The 14707-nt window shown below is 49.1% G+C and overlaps 1 protein-coding gene across 1 annotated transcript in view; it reads left to right on the top strand.

Annotated features, from left to right (window-relative positions):
• LOC143768785 (tumor necrosis factor receptor superfamily member 8-like) overlaps window positions 1-14707 on the top strand; it is a 70856-nt gene that overhangs the window by 22074 nt on the left and 34075 nt on the right. The gene's annotated exons all lie outside the window — the stretch shown is intronic.

Genomic DNA, 14707 nt, shown 5'->3' with positions numbered 1-14707 from the left:
CGTCATGAACAGACTTTCCACTTGATAAGCGTGGAGGCGTCCTACTTTATAATGGTGCAGGAAAAATAGAACAGTCCATATATATAGATAGATATACACAGTATATATATATATATATATATATATATATATATATATATATATATAAATATAGACTGTATATATATATATATATATATATATATATATATATATATATATATATATATATATATATATATATATACGCAATTCACCTCCACCTACTTTACCTTTATATATGGGAATTATAAAACTTACTTCATATTCTTCACTGTTATATCATGTGCCTCATCATCGTGCTGTCAGGGCATGCTGGTAGTTTTAGTTGTGCATATCTTTCGTGTCCATGTGGCAAGTATTATTCTAAAATTGCATTATTTTTCTCCTTGGAAAACAGTTATACATCTGAATATTAGGAGCCATCATATATATGTATTTGTTATCGTAACATTGACTCACATGTGATATTTCCATGGGGACGTGTTACTCATGTTCTCTGCATCTTTGACTTCTAATACGGATATAATCATGATTGTATGGTCTATGATGGAGCGTATGGACCCTGCACCAGTCGAATCCTTGTAAAGGAGTTTTAATATCAATGGCCAATCATTGGGCGGGATCATCAGTATCAGATCATTCACTTGTCTCAGACAGAACTGCAGTACCACTCATGGCCACGACACAGTAATCGGCGCTGTGCAATTTCCAGTGTCCCTAGACTCTCCTGTAATAAAGCCCAGGGGACTTATTTATAAGGGGTAATTTCACTGTAAATATTGGAGGCAGTAGCGTAGCTACCGGGGGGCAGAGGGTGCGAGCCTGGAGCTCAGAGGGGGCCCACCCGGAGCTACGCTACTGTAACTGTATCGGCGTGCGCAGTCTGGCATCATCATATGCAACCTGTGAGTGCTGCACCTTCAGAGCAAGCTGGGACTTGTAGTTCTGCAAAAGATGGTACCAGACCAGGAGAGCTAACAGTAAAGGCTGCCACAGTAAAGGGTGCAGAGGATGCCACCACAATGATGCACCATAGCAGTCACTGGCACCGATGCCACATCTGCATCCCGGAGCCCCCCACTTTCCTGTTCCAGGGTCCGGTGCTATTTATAGCCTCTTGCACAGCTGGAATATCCATCCCTGACTAAAGAGGGGCGAGACCAGCAGAACAAAAGCTTACAAAAGCAGTAGCGTAGCTACCAGGGGCCAGAAGGTGCGGGCGCCCCGGGCCTGGAGCTCAAAGGGGGCTCACCCGAAGCTACGCTACTGTAACTGTAACGGCGTGCGCAGCACGCCAATACTGTTACATTCTGTGGCAGAGCAGGGAGAATCGGTCTCCCTCCTCTGCCACCCGGCCGCTATTGGGTCCCTGAGCAGGCGGGGGGCCCGGTGCCAGCAGTGGACCCCCGCCCGTCACTGCAAGGTCAGCTGTATCAGGATTTAGCCGATACAGCTGACAGCATTGATGAGGGAAGGAGCGAGCAGCGCTCCTTCTCCCATCACCCCCTGTCAGCAACTGACGTCACTGATGCAGACAGTGGGCACGATGACGTCACCACCCGGCGCCCGCTATTAGAAGATGAGCGGGAGCTCGGAGCACTGCTGGAAGAAGGAGGAAGAGAGGTGAGTATTTATTTATTGTTTTTTTTTATGGGGTCTGCCTTATACTACAGGGTCTGCCTATGGGGGTACTGTCTTATACTACAGGGTCTGCCTATCGGATGCTGCCTTATACTACAGGGTCTGCCTATGTGGGTACTGTCTTATACTACAAGGTCTGCCTATGGGGGTACTGTCTTATACTACAGGGTTTGCCTATCGGGTGCTGCCTTATACTACAGGGTCTGCCTATGGGGATGCTGTCTTGTACTACAGGGTCTGCATATAGGGGTACTGTCTTATACTACAGGGTCTGCCTATGGGGGTACTGTCTTAGACTTACAGGGGCTGCCTTGTGCTATAGAGTCTGCCTATTGGGAGTGCTGTTATGAACTGGTGGTTTAGGAGAAACATGGGACGTGCTCTGGAGGAGGTGGTACCTGTACTGACCGCAGTTCCTAAGCTTAACACAACACTAGAAGTAGCCGTGGGATGTTCCTGTCACTCCCTAGACATCTCGTCACAGCCGGAGGACTAACTGCCCCTAAAGATAGAAACAGGAAAGCTATCTTGCCTCAGAGAAAATCCCCAAAGGATAGGACAGCCCCCCACAAATATTGACTGTGAGTGGAGAGGGAAATGACATACGCAGAATGAAAACAGGGTGTAGCAAAGGAGGCCAGTCTAGCTAGATAGATAGAACAGGACAGAATACTGTGCAGTCAGTATTAAAAACTAGAAAAATCCACCACAGAGTTTACAAAAAATCTCCACACCTGACTAAAGGTGTGGAGGGTAAATCTGCTTCCCAGAGCTTCCAGCTTAACTGAATATATCCATAGAGACAAGCTGGACTAGAAAAAACATAGAAAGTGCAGAAAGATTAAGTCCACAACAAGTGGACTGCAAAAGAACAAAGCAAGGACTTATCTTAGCTGAACTGGTCAGAATATCAGGGAAATCCAAGCAGAGATGTGAATCCAACCAGGAACCATTGACAACTGGCAATGGCTGAAGGATAGAGCCAGGATAAATAGCCGAGCCAGAATAAACGATCAGTGGAAGCAGCTGCTGACTGCTAAATCCAAGGAGCAGCAGTTCCACTTAAATCCACCGGAGGGAGCCCAAGAGCAGAACTCACAAAAGTGCCACTTACAACCACCGGAGGGAGCCCAAGAGCGGAATTCACAACAGAGTGCATTATACTATATTGAGTACAATCTGTTGCATTATACTATATGGAGGCCATTGTACAGTGTGGGGATTACAGTGAAGGGGCCATCATACAGTGCGGAGTCATCAAACAGTTTGGAGGCTACTAAGGGGTCAGTATACTGGGTGGGTGGTACTATACAGTGAGGGGGCATTATACTGTGCATAAGAGAGCATCATACTGTGTATAGGGGAGCTGTATAAGGGGGAGACTCGGGACATTATTCAATGTGAAGTGGGCACTTATTGTTATAGGGGAACTCAGGTTACTGTGACTATTAAAGGGACACACACTAGGCAATATTACTTTCTAGGGGGCAAAATGTGGGCTCTGTTTTCTAGGGCACTTGCACCCAGCATTACTATATTATAGAGGGGTGTTTTAGAATTTAAAAGGCACAGGGAATCACACAGCAGGTGCATTAATAGGGACACATACGGCAGCAGCGGCTCAGTATTGGGATATCAGGGGCAGTAATAGGGACACATACGGCAGCAGCGGCTCAGTATCGGGGTATCAGGTGCAGTAATAGGGACACATATGGCAGCAGTGGCTCAGCATTGCGGTATCAGGTGCAGTAATAGGGACACATACGGCAGCAGCGGCTCAGTATTGGGGTATCAGGTGCAGTAATAGGTACACATACGGCAGCAGCGGCTCAGTATTGGGGTATCAGGTGCAGTAATAGGGACACATACGGCAGCAGCGGCTCAGTATCGGGGTATCAGGTGCAGTAATAGGGACACATATGGCAGCAGTGGCTCAGCATTGCGGTATCAGGTGCAGTAATAGGGACACATACGGCAGCAGCGGCTCAGTATTGGGGTATCAGGTGCAGTAATAGGTACACATACGGCAGCAGTGGCTCAGTATTGGGGTATCAGGGGCAGTAATAGGGACACATACGGCAGCAGCGGCTCAGTATTGGGATATCAGGGGCAGTAATAGGGACACATACGGCAGCAGCGGCTCAGTATCGGGATATCAGGTGGAGTAATAGGGACACATACGGCAGCAGCGGCTCAGTATTGCGGTATCAGGTGCAGTAATAGGGACACATACGGCAGCAGCGGCTCAGTATTGGGGTATCAGGGGCAGTAATAGGGACACGTACTGCAGCAGCGCCTCAGTATTGGGGTATCAGGGGCAGTAATAGGGACACATACGGCAGCAGCGGCTCAGTATTGGGGTATCAGGGGCAGTAATAGGGACACATACGGCAGCAGCGGCTCAGTATTGGGATATCAGGGGCAGTAATAGGGACACATACGGCAGCAGCGGCTCAGTATCGGGATATCAGGTGGAGTAATAGGGACACATACGGCAGCAGCGGCTCAGTATTGGGGTATCAGGGGCAGTAATAGGGACACATACGGCAGCAGCGGCTCAGTATTGGGGTATCAGGGGCAGTAATAGGGACACATACGGCAGCAGCGGCTCAGTATTGGGGTATCAGGGGCAGTAATAGGGACACATACGGCAGCAGCGGCTCAGTATTGGGGTATCAGCAGGATGAGGAGTTTGTGCAGGTTTGGAATAGATGGTGATGGGGCTGGAATATGAGAAGTGAAACGTGTCTTTGTTGTATTCTCTGCAGGTGAGTCGTTGCTGGAAGAAGTTGTCATGTCGGTCTGGGCCAGATGGAAAAGACAGGAAAAGTGACGACTGCATCAGAGAACGTCAGCGGTAAGTCATTATCTGTAACTGTGCAGTGATCTGTTATATGTTCTGTAGTAATGGTATCTACCACTGACCATATGGCGGTAATATCCATGTTGGTCTTTATATAGAGATTATCTTCTGTAACAGCGCGGTCCTCTGCTGAGGTTCTCCTCCACTATTAGGGCACGTCACCGAATTGTAATGAAGGTTACCTGGTTAGGGGCCCACTCAGAAGCTTCGCCCCCCTGAACCAAAACCCTAGCTACACCTCTGATTGGAGGCGATATATAAGTAGACATTGATTGATATTGACTAGGATCCAGGATTAGAAAAACATGGCTACATTTTTTTCAAAACAGCGCCACCACCCTGTCCATGAGTAGTTTCAGGAATTGCAGCTCGGCTACAATCTAGTGTATGTGGCACCTGGAGATATGCCAGTATGTGCACTATGCCCAGGTCCTGCATCCTGTTCGGTTATTCACCTGTATCTGCTCTCGGGGTCGATCTGTGCTGCTCATTTCAATTAGTGAAATGGAAAATCTGATCAGTCATATTTGTGTATTTTCTGTGCAATAGAGCTATCGCTTCTGTCTAAAAACCACATCACACGTGTGGAGCTTAGAGGGGCTCGTGATGCAGGAAGGCGCAGAACAGGCACGAACGGCTCCTCCGCCTCAGTCATTTCATGATACAAGTGGGGGGCGTCTTCTGAAAGACGGCTGCTTATGGGGGATATTAATATGAACATATTTATATAGTGCTGCGCAAAAGTATTCTAAGGCAGATGTGGAAAAAATGCTGCACAGTAAGAAGGAGAAGCTTTCAGAAATAGAAGTGTGATTCGTTTATTTTATAAATTAATAAAATTAAAAGAGAATGAACAAAAGAGACATGTAAAACCCATAACTATTTAGTGACCATCCGTCGCCTCCATCATCGGTATCTGGTGACCGCCCATAACCTCCATCATCAGTATCAGGTGAGCGCCCATAACCTCCATCATCAGTATCTGGTGACCACCCATAACCTCCATCATCAGTATCTGGTGACCGCCCATCGCCTCCATCATCAGTATCTGTTGACCGCCCATAGCCTCCATCATCAGTATCTGGTGCCCGCCAGTCGCCTCCATCATCAGTATCTGGTGACCGCCCGTCGCCTCCATCATCAGTTTCTGGTGACAGCCCATCACCTCCATCATCAGTATCTAGTGACCGCCCGTTGCCTCCATCATCAGTATCTGGTGACCACCCATCACCTCCATCATCAGTATCTTGTGACCGCCCATCACCTCCATCATCAGTATCTAGTGACCGCCTGTCGCCTCCATCATCAGTATCTGGTGACCGCCCATCTCCTCCATCATCATTACCTGGTGACTGCCTGTCACCTCCATCTTCAGTATCTGGTGATCGGCCATCACCTCCATCATCATCAATATCTAGTGACTGACCATAGCCTCCATCATCAGTATCTGGTGACCGCCCATTGCCTCCATCATCAGTATCTGGTGACCGCCCATTGCCTCCATCATCAGTATCTAGTGACCGCCCGTCACCTCCATCATCAGTATCTGGTGACCGGCCATCACCTCCATCATCATCAATATCTAGTGACTGACCATAGCCTCCATCATCAGTATCTGGTGACCGCCCATTGCCTCCATCATCAGTATCTAGTGACTGCCCATAGCCTCCATCATCAGTATCTGGTGACCGCCCGTCTCCTCCACCATCATTACCTGGTGACTGTCCGTCACCTCCATCATCAGTATCTGGTGACCGGCCATCACCTCCATCATCATCAATATCTAGTGACTGCCCATAGCCTCCATGATCAGTATCTAGTGACTGCCCATAGCCTCCATCATCAGTATCTGGTAACCGCCCGTCTCCTCCATCATCATTACCTGGTGACTGCCCGTCACCGCCATCATCAGTATCTGGTGACCGGCCATCACCTCCATCATCATCAATATCTAGTGACTGCCCATAGCCTCCATCATCAGTATCTGGTTGCCGGCCATTGCCTCCATCATCAGTATCTGGTGACCGCCCATTGCCTCCATCATCAGTATCTGGTGACCGCCCATTGCCTCCATCATCAGTATCTGGTGACCGCCCGTCGCCTCCATCATCAGTATCTGGTGACCGCCCATCACCTCCATCATCACTATCTAGTGACCGCCCATCACCTCCATCATCAGTATCTAGTGACCGTATCTCGCCTCCATCATCAGTATCTGGTGACTGCCCATCACCTCCATCATCAGTATCTAGTGACAGCCCATCACCTCCATCATCAGTATCTGGTGACCGCCCATCACCTCCATCATCACTATCTAGTGACCGCCCATCACCTCCATCATCAGTATCTAGTGACCGTATCTCGCCTCCATCATCAGTATCTGGTGACTGCCCATCACCTCCATCATCAGTATCTAGTGACCGTATGTCGCCTCCATCATCAGTATCTGGTGACAGCCCATCACCTCCATCATCAGTATCTGGTGACCGCCCATTGCCTCCATCATCAGTATCTAGTGACCGCCCGTCACCTCCATCATCAGTATCTGGTGACCGGCCATCACCTCCATCATCATCAATATCTAGTGACTGACCATAGCCTCCATGATCAGTATCTAGTGACTGCCCATAGCCTCCATCATCAGTATCTGGTTACCGCCCATTGCCTCCATCATCAGTATCTGGTGACCGCCCATTGCCTCCATCATCAGTATCTGGTGACCACCCATTGCCTCCATCATCAGTATCTGGTGACCGCCCGTCACCTCCATCATCAGTATCTGGTAACTGCCCGTTGCCTCCATCATCAGTATCTGGTAACCGCCCGTTGCCTCCATCATCAGTATCTGGTGACCGCCCATCACCTCCATCATCACTATCTAGTGACCGCCTATCACCTCCATCATCAGTATCTAGTGACCGTATGTCGCCTCCATCATCAGTATCTGGTGACTGCCAATCACCTCTATCATCAGTATCTTGTGACCGCCCGTCGCCTCCATCATCAGTATCTAGTGACTGCCCGTCGCCTCCATCATCAGTATCTGGTGACCGCCCGTCGCCACCATCATCAGTATCTGGTGACCGCCCGTCGCCTCCATCATCAGTATCTAGTGACCGCCCGTCACCTCCATCATCAGTAACTGGTGACCGCCCATCACCTCCATCATCAGTAACTGGTGACCGCCTGTCGCCTCCATCATCAGTATCTAGTCACCGCCCATAGCCTCCATCATCAGTATCTGGTAACCGCCCGTCACCTCCATCATCAGTACCTGGTGATCGCACTTTGCCTGCATCACTTCTTCTCGTCACTTGTACACAGGTTATGAAGGATCTCGGCAGGAGATTGTGCCAAACATCTTGGAGACCTGACCCCAGATCTTCTGTGTATGAGGCTTGTGCGGATCCTTCTGCCTCTTCATGTGATCCCAGACAGATGGGATGATGTGAGATCAGGACTCTGTGGGACCGGATCATCACTCCCAGGACTCCTCGTTATTAATGACACTGGCTGGATGTTGGGGGTCGTTGTCCGGCTGCAGAATAAATTTGGAGCCGATCAGACGCCTCCTGATGCTGTTTCATGATGGAGAAGTATCTGCCGGGATTTCTCAGCAGTATTTTTCCACATCTGCCTAAAACTTTTGCACGTCACTGAATATATGTACCATGGACTGTTGGTGCAGTGAGGAGGCAGGATGTCACTGTGATGTAGCAGAGTCGTGTAATTGACACGTGTCATTTGTGCGTAAAGATTTCTTGCAACAAAGTATTCACTTATTGGTGGCGAAAAGCCATAAATAACAGAAAACATGACTCTTAATTGCATTCCTACTGCATAACAGCAAGCAGAGGTCTTGAAAACCTCGACATCGGAAGTAAAATCTTATTATACAGAGATTTGTTGATTTCTGGCTGATCTGTGCAGACTGTGACGTGACGCTCGGGCCGCTGTCGTGAATGTCAGTCTGGGAATTTTGCGGCTAGTTTCTGCCGTGTAAAATACGATGACGCTGAATAACACCCGATGTGTTGCGGCTTCTGTGACTATAATGAAACCTTCCGCCAGGGCTGAGAGTCTACACATCAAAGAATTGCGAGGTGACGGCTGCTTCCTGCGGTTTTTGGGGTGACACAAGTTCTTCAGCTTTTTCCTTCTGAGAAGAATGATGAGTGATCTCCAGAGCCGCTCACAAGTCAGAGATAAGAGGCGACACCGGAGCGAGAGCGCACTGATCTCAGCCGTGTGCAGCTGATGAGACCACCCGTAACAAATGGCAGTAATACCCCAAACCGCCCTTATATCCGCGCTGTAAGCCTCCATATATCAGCCTGGTGGTCTCCACAATGAGAGAGTAGACCCCCGAGATGTGTATCTAGCTATAGCTACAGTCATATTCAGATCATCGGTGTCGTCCTGGGCGGGGACACTCATCTATGTAGTTGTGGGTCGGGGGGTCTTGGAGGGTTGGCGCTGTTCTCGTCATACCTATCTCTTTCATAGTGAGACTGCAGCCCCCCTATAACACGTGACATTACAGGAGCGTCAGTAATGGCCGCTGAGGGTCCTCCGACTGCTGTAATAAGACTGACGTATTATAACTAGTGATGAGCGAGTATATTCGTTGCTCGGGTTTTCCCTGGTGGTCTCGAAGTATCTGTTAGTGCTCGGAGATATAGTTTTTGCTAACGCAGCTGCATGATTTACAGCTACTAGCCAGCCTGTGTACATGTGGGGGTTGCCTGGTTGCTAGGGAATCTCCACATGTAATCAAGCTGTCTATAAGCTGTAAATCATGCAGCTGAGGCGATGAAAACTAAATCTCCGAGCAGTTACAAATACTCGGAGACCACCCGAGCGTGCTCTGGAAAACCCCAGCAATGAATATACTTGCTCATCACTAATTATAACGTACTAGATGGTGGCCCGATTCTAACGCATCGGGTATTCTAGAATATGTATGCGTAGTATATTGCGCAGCCCACGCAGTACATTGCGCAGCCCACGCAGTATATTGCGCAGCCCACGTTGTATATTGCGCAGCCCACGTTGTATATTGCGCAGCCCACGCAGTACATTGCGCAGCCCACGTTGTAGATTGCACAGCCCACGTAGTATATCGCACAGCCCACGTAGTATATCGCACAGCCCACGTAGTATATTGCGCAGGTCACATTGTATATAGCACAGCCACGTAGTATATTGCCCAGCCACGTAGTATATAGCACAGCCCATGTAGTATATTGCCCAGCCACGTAGTATATTGCCCAGCCACGTAGTATATAGCACAGCCCATGTAGTATATTGCCCAGCCACGTAGTATATAGCACAGCCCATGTAGTATATTTCCCAGCCACTTATATAGCACAGCCCATGTAGTATATAGCACAGCCCATGTAGTATATAGCACAGCCCATGTAGTATATTGCCCAGCCACGTATATAGCACAGCCCATGTAGTATACAGCACAGCCACGTATATAGCACAGCCCACGTAGTATATTGCCCAGCCCACGCAGTATATAGCAATGTGGGCATCATAGCCCTGTTAAAAAAAGAAATAAAATAAAAAATAGTGATATACTCATCTTCCGGAGCACCTGGATCCAAGCGATGCTCCTTGCCCGCTCCGGTCCCAAGAGTGCATTGCGGTCTCGCGAGATGATGACGTAGCGGTCGCGCGAGACCGCTACGTCATCATCTCGCGAGATCTCAGCATGGAGCGTCGGGAGGAGCGGGTAAGGCCTGTTGTCGAACCGGGGGCCGACGGACTGTGAGTATCCAACGATTTTTTTTTTTATTATTATTAACATTAGATCGTTTTACTATTCATGCTGCATAGGCAGCATGAATAGTAAAAAGGTGGTCACACAGGGTTAGTAGCAGAGGTAACGGAGTGCGTTACCTGCGGCATAACGCGGTCTGTTACCGCTGGCATTAACCCTGTGTGAGCGGTGAGCGGAGGGGTGTATGCGGGCGCCGGGCAGTGAGTGCGGGGAGTAAGGAGCGGCCATTTTCTTCTGGACTGTGCGCGTCGCTGATTGGTCACGGCAGCCATGACAGGCAGCTGCCGAGACCAATCAGCGAACGAATAACCGCGACAGAAAGAAGGACAGACAGACAGACAGAAAGACGGAAGTACCCCTTAGACAATTATATAGTAGATTGTTCTGTATTTCCAGAGCAGTTTGGGGTCTTCACCACTAGGGGGCGACAATTCTCCCGTTTGGTTGTTACATTTCTTTGCAGATGTAATGATTTCTATTGACATTCACAAAGGAGGAGAAGTTAGCTACTTCCTCTGTGTTATTTCACTAGGATTGTCTGCCAGAGGGGAGCGAACTGAGGGAGGACTCTGCGTGATAGAAAACTCACAGCAAAGTGACCAGCAATGTGCACAGGGGCATACCGTAATTAAAGGGATCCAGGCGGAGCGGTCACAAAGCCGATGACCAATCCTGAAGTGTCAGCTATCGGCTCCGGGTGTCATCACCAGCACACCCGGAGACCAGAGTCATGGCTGAAATGAAAAAGTCCCTGAATGGACTAAAACCTCCTCTACCACATAAGCAGGCGCCATTATAGATGATAAACACATAGAAAGGGGCATTTCCACCAATTAGTCTGCAGAATGGCTTAGATCCGGAGTACAGACATTGTTAGGCCCCTCGTGTGGAGAGGTTGTGTCTAGTATTGTAGCTCTGCTCCATTTAAATTAATGATGCCTGCAATACCAGATACAACCTGTGGTCTGGGAGGCACTGTTTTTCATAAAAAAAAACAAAAAACATTGAAAAAAGAGCTGTCGTGTTTATCTAATTCTGGAAACCCCTTTATCATCTAGATCTGATTGGATACCAGGTTGAGCCTCGCTGTGTAAGGGGTGCGCAGATTGGGGAGGAATAAGTGCCCAATGAAGTCACCCCATCACTAACCTCGGTGACCGGTAATATCGATGCTTCTTCTCCGGCAGCGTACTGGAAATGTGACCATTATTGTTATCGCCTATTCATCTCTGTAGTCGTCACTGTGTATTTAGTGCTTGTGAAATGATCGCTGTGAGCGGAGAATGAGTGTGCTCCAGTCCCGACAATATTCAGTTTGCTGCCCTACATCTGCCAGGCCAAGGCTCTGAGGCTGTTAATGTCCTTCCCACTGTCCTCCAGCTCCAGGGGTCCCGGACCCTCCAGCACCGCCATATATAAATTACACCACGGATCAGTGTAGTGACACGAAACGTCACAGTGTTGCGCAACGCTGCGGACAGATGACACACTAACCTATATAACACCGTGCTCGATGGAAGGAGTGATGAGAAAATGAACGAAATAAAATGCAATCACAGCAGAAAAGCTACAAGTGTGCTGCCGAGAAGAGAGCGGCAGGGAGAGAGTACAGGACTCAATGTTACGTCACCGAGACCCTGCCCCCGAGCACTGCTACCAGCTATGTTTTATGAGGCAGATTACATGTGCGGTAATATTTTGACACTTAGGATGAGAGATAATGACACCGACACTCGGGGTACAGGATAATGACACCGACACTCGTGGTACAGGATAATGACACTGACACTGGGGCTACAGGATAATGACACTGACACTCGGGGTACAGGATAATGACACTGACACTGGGGCTACAGGATAATGACACTGACACTCGGGGTACAGGATAATAACACTGACACTCGGGGTACAGGATAATGACGCTGACACTCGGGGTACAGGATAATGACGCTGACACTCGGGGTACAGGATAATGACACTGACACTCGGGGTACAGGATAATGACACCGACACTCGTGGTACAGGATAATAACACTGACACTGGGGGTACAGGATAATAACACTGACACTCGGGGTACAGGATAATGACACTGACACTCGTGGTACAGGATAATAACACTGACACTCGGGGTACAGGATAATGACGCTGACACTCAGGGTACAGGATAATGACGCTGACACTCGGGGTACAGGATAATGGCACTGACACTCGGGGTACAGGATAATGACACTGACACTCGGGGTACAGGATAATGACGCTGACACTCGGGGTACAGGATAATGACACTGACACTGGGGCTACAGGATAATGACACTGACACTCGGGGTACAGGATAATGACGCTGACACTCGGGGTACAGGATAATGACACTGACACTGGGGCTACAGGATAATGACACTGACACTCGGGGTACAGGATAATAACACTGACACTCGGGGTACAGGATAATGACGCTGACACTCGGGGTACAGGATAATGACGCTGACACTCGGGGTACAGGATAATGACACTGGCACTCGGTACAGGATAATGACACTGACACTCGGGGTACAGGATAATGACACTGACACTCGGGGTACAGGATAATGACGCTGACACTCGGGGTACAGGATAATGACGCTGACACTCGGGGTACAGGATAATGGCACTGACACTCGGGGTACAGGATAATGACGCTGACACTCGGGGTACAGGATAATAACACTGACACTCGGGGTACAGGATAATGACACAGACAGTCGGGGTACAGGAGAATGACACTGACACTGGGGGTACAGGATAATGACACTGACACTCGGGGTACAGGATAATGACACTGACACTCGGGATACAGGATAATGACGCTGACAATCGGGGTACAGGATAATGACGCTGACACTCGGGGTACAGGATAATGACACTGACACTCGGGGTACAGGATAATGACACTGACACTCGGGGTACAGGATAATAACACTGACACTCGGGGTACAGGATAATGACGCTGACACTCGGGGTACAGGATAATGACGCTGACACTCGGGGTACAGGATAATGGCACTGACACTCGGGGTACAGGATAATGACACTGACACTCGGGGTACAGGATAATGACGCTGACACTCGGGGTACAGGATAATGACGCTGACACTCGGGGTACAGGATAATGACACAGACAGTCGGGGTACAGGAGAATGACACTGACACTGGGGGTACAGGATAATGACACTGACACTCGGGGTACAGGATAATGACACTGACACTCGGGATACAGGATAATGACGCTGACAATCGGGGTACAGGATAATGACGCTGACACTCGGGGTACAGGATAATGACACTGACACTCGGGGTACAGGATAATGACACTGACACTCGGGGTACAGGATAATGACACTGACACTGGGGATACAGGATAATGACACTGACACTCGGGGTACAGGATAATGACACTGACACTCGGGGTACAGGATAATGACGCTGACACTCGGGGTACAGGATAATGGTGCCGACACTCAGGGTACAGGATAATGACGCTGACGCTCGGGGTACAGGATAATGACGCTGACACTCAGGGTACAGGATAATGACGCTGACGCTCGGGGTACAGGATAATGACACTGACGCTCGTGGTACAGGATAATGACACTGACACTCGGGGTACAGGATAATGACACTGACACTCGGGGTACTGGATAATGACGCTGACACTCAGGGTACAGGATAATGACGCTGACGCTCGGGGTACAGGATAATGACACTGACGCTCGTGGTACAGGATAATGACACTGACACTGGGGGTACAGGATAATGACACTGACACTGGGGCTACAGGATAATGACACTGACACTCGGGGTACAGGATAATGACACTGACACTCGGGGTACAGGATAATGACACTGACACTCGGGGTACAGGATAATGACGCTGACACTCGGGGTACAAGATAATGACACAGACACTCGGGGTACAGGATAATGACACTGACACTCGGGGTACGGGATAATGACACTGACACTCGGGGTACAGGAGAATGACACTGACACTCGGGGTACTGGATAATGACACTGACACTCGGGGTACGGGATAATGACACTGACACTGGGGGTACAGGATAATGACACTGCCACTCGGGGTACAGGATAATGACACTGACACTGGGGCTACAGGATAATGACACTGACACTCGGGGTACAGGATAATGACACAGACACTCGGGGTACAGGATAATGACGCTGACACTCGGGGTACAGGATAATGACGCTGACACTCGGAGTACAGAATAATGACGCTGACACTCGGGGTACAGGATAATGACACTGAGACTCGGGGTACAGAATAATGACACTGACGCTCGGGGTACAGGATAATGGAACTGACACTCGGGGTACAGGATAATGACGCTGACGCTCG

This window comes from Ranitomeya variabilis, chromosome 4 (genome assembly GCF_051348905.1).
Source record: "Ranitomeya variabilis isolate aRanVar5 chromosome 4, aRanVar5.hap1, whole genome shotgun sequence".
NCBI classification, from domain to species: Eukaryota; Metazoa; Chordata; class Amphibia; order Anura; family Dendrobatidae; genus Ranitomeya; species Ranitomeya variabilis.
The sequence above is the reverse complement of the archived record's forward strand: the minus strand, read 5'-3'. Positions and strand labels throughout refer to the sequence as shown.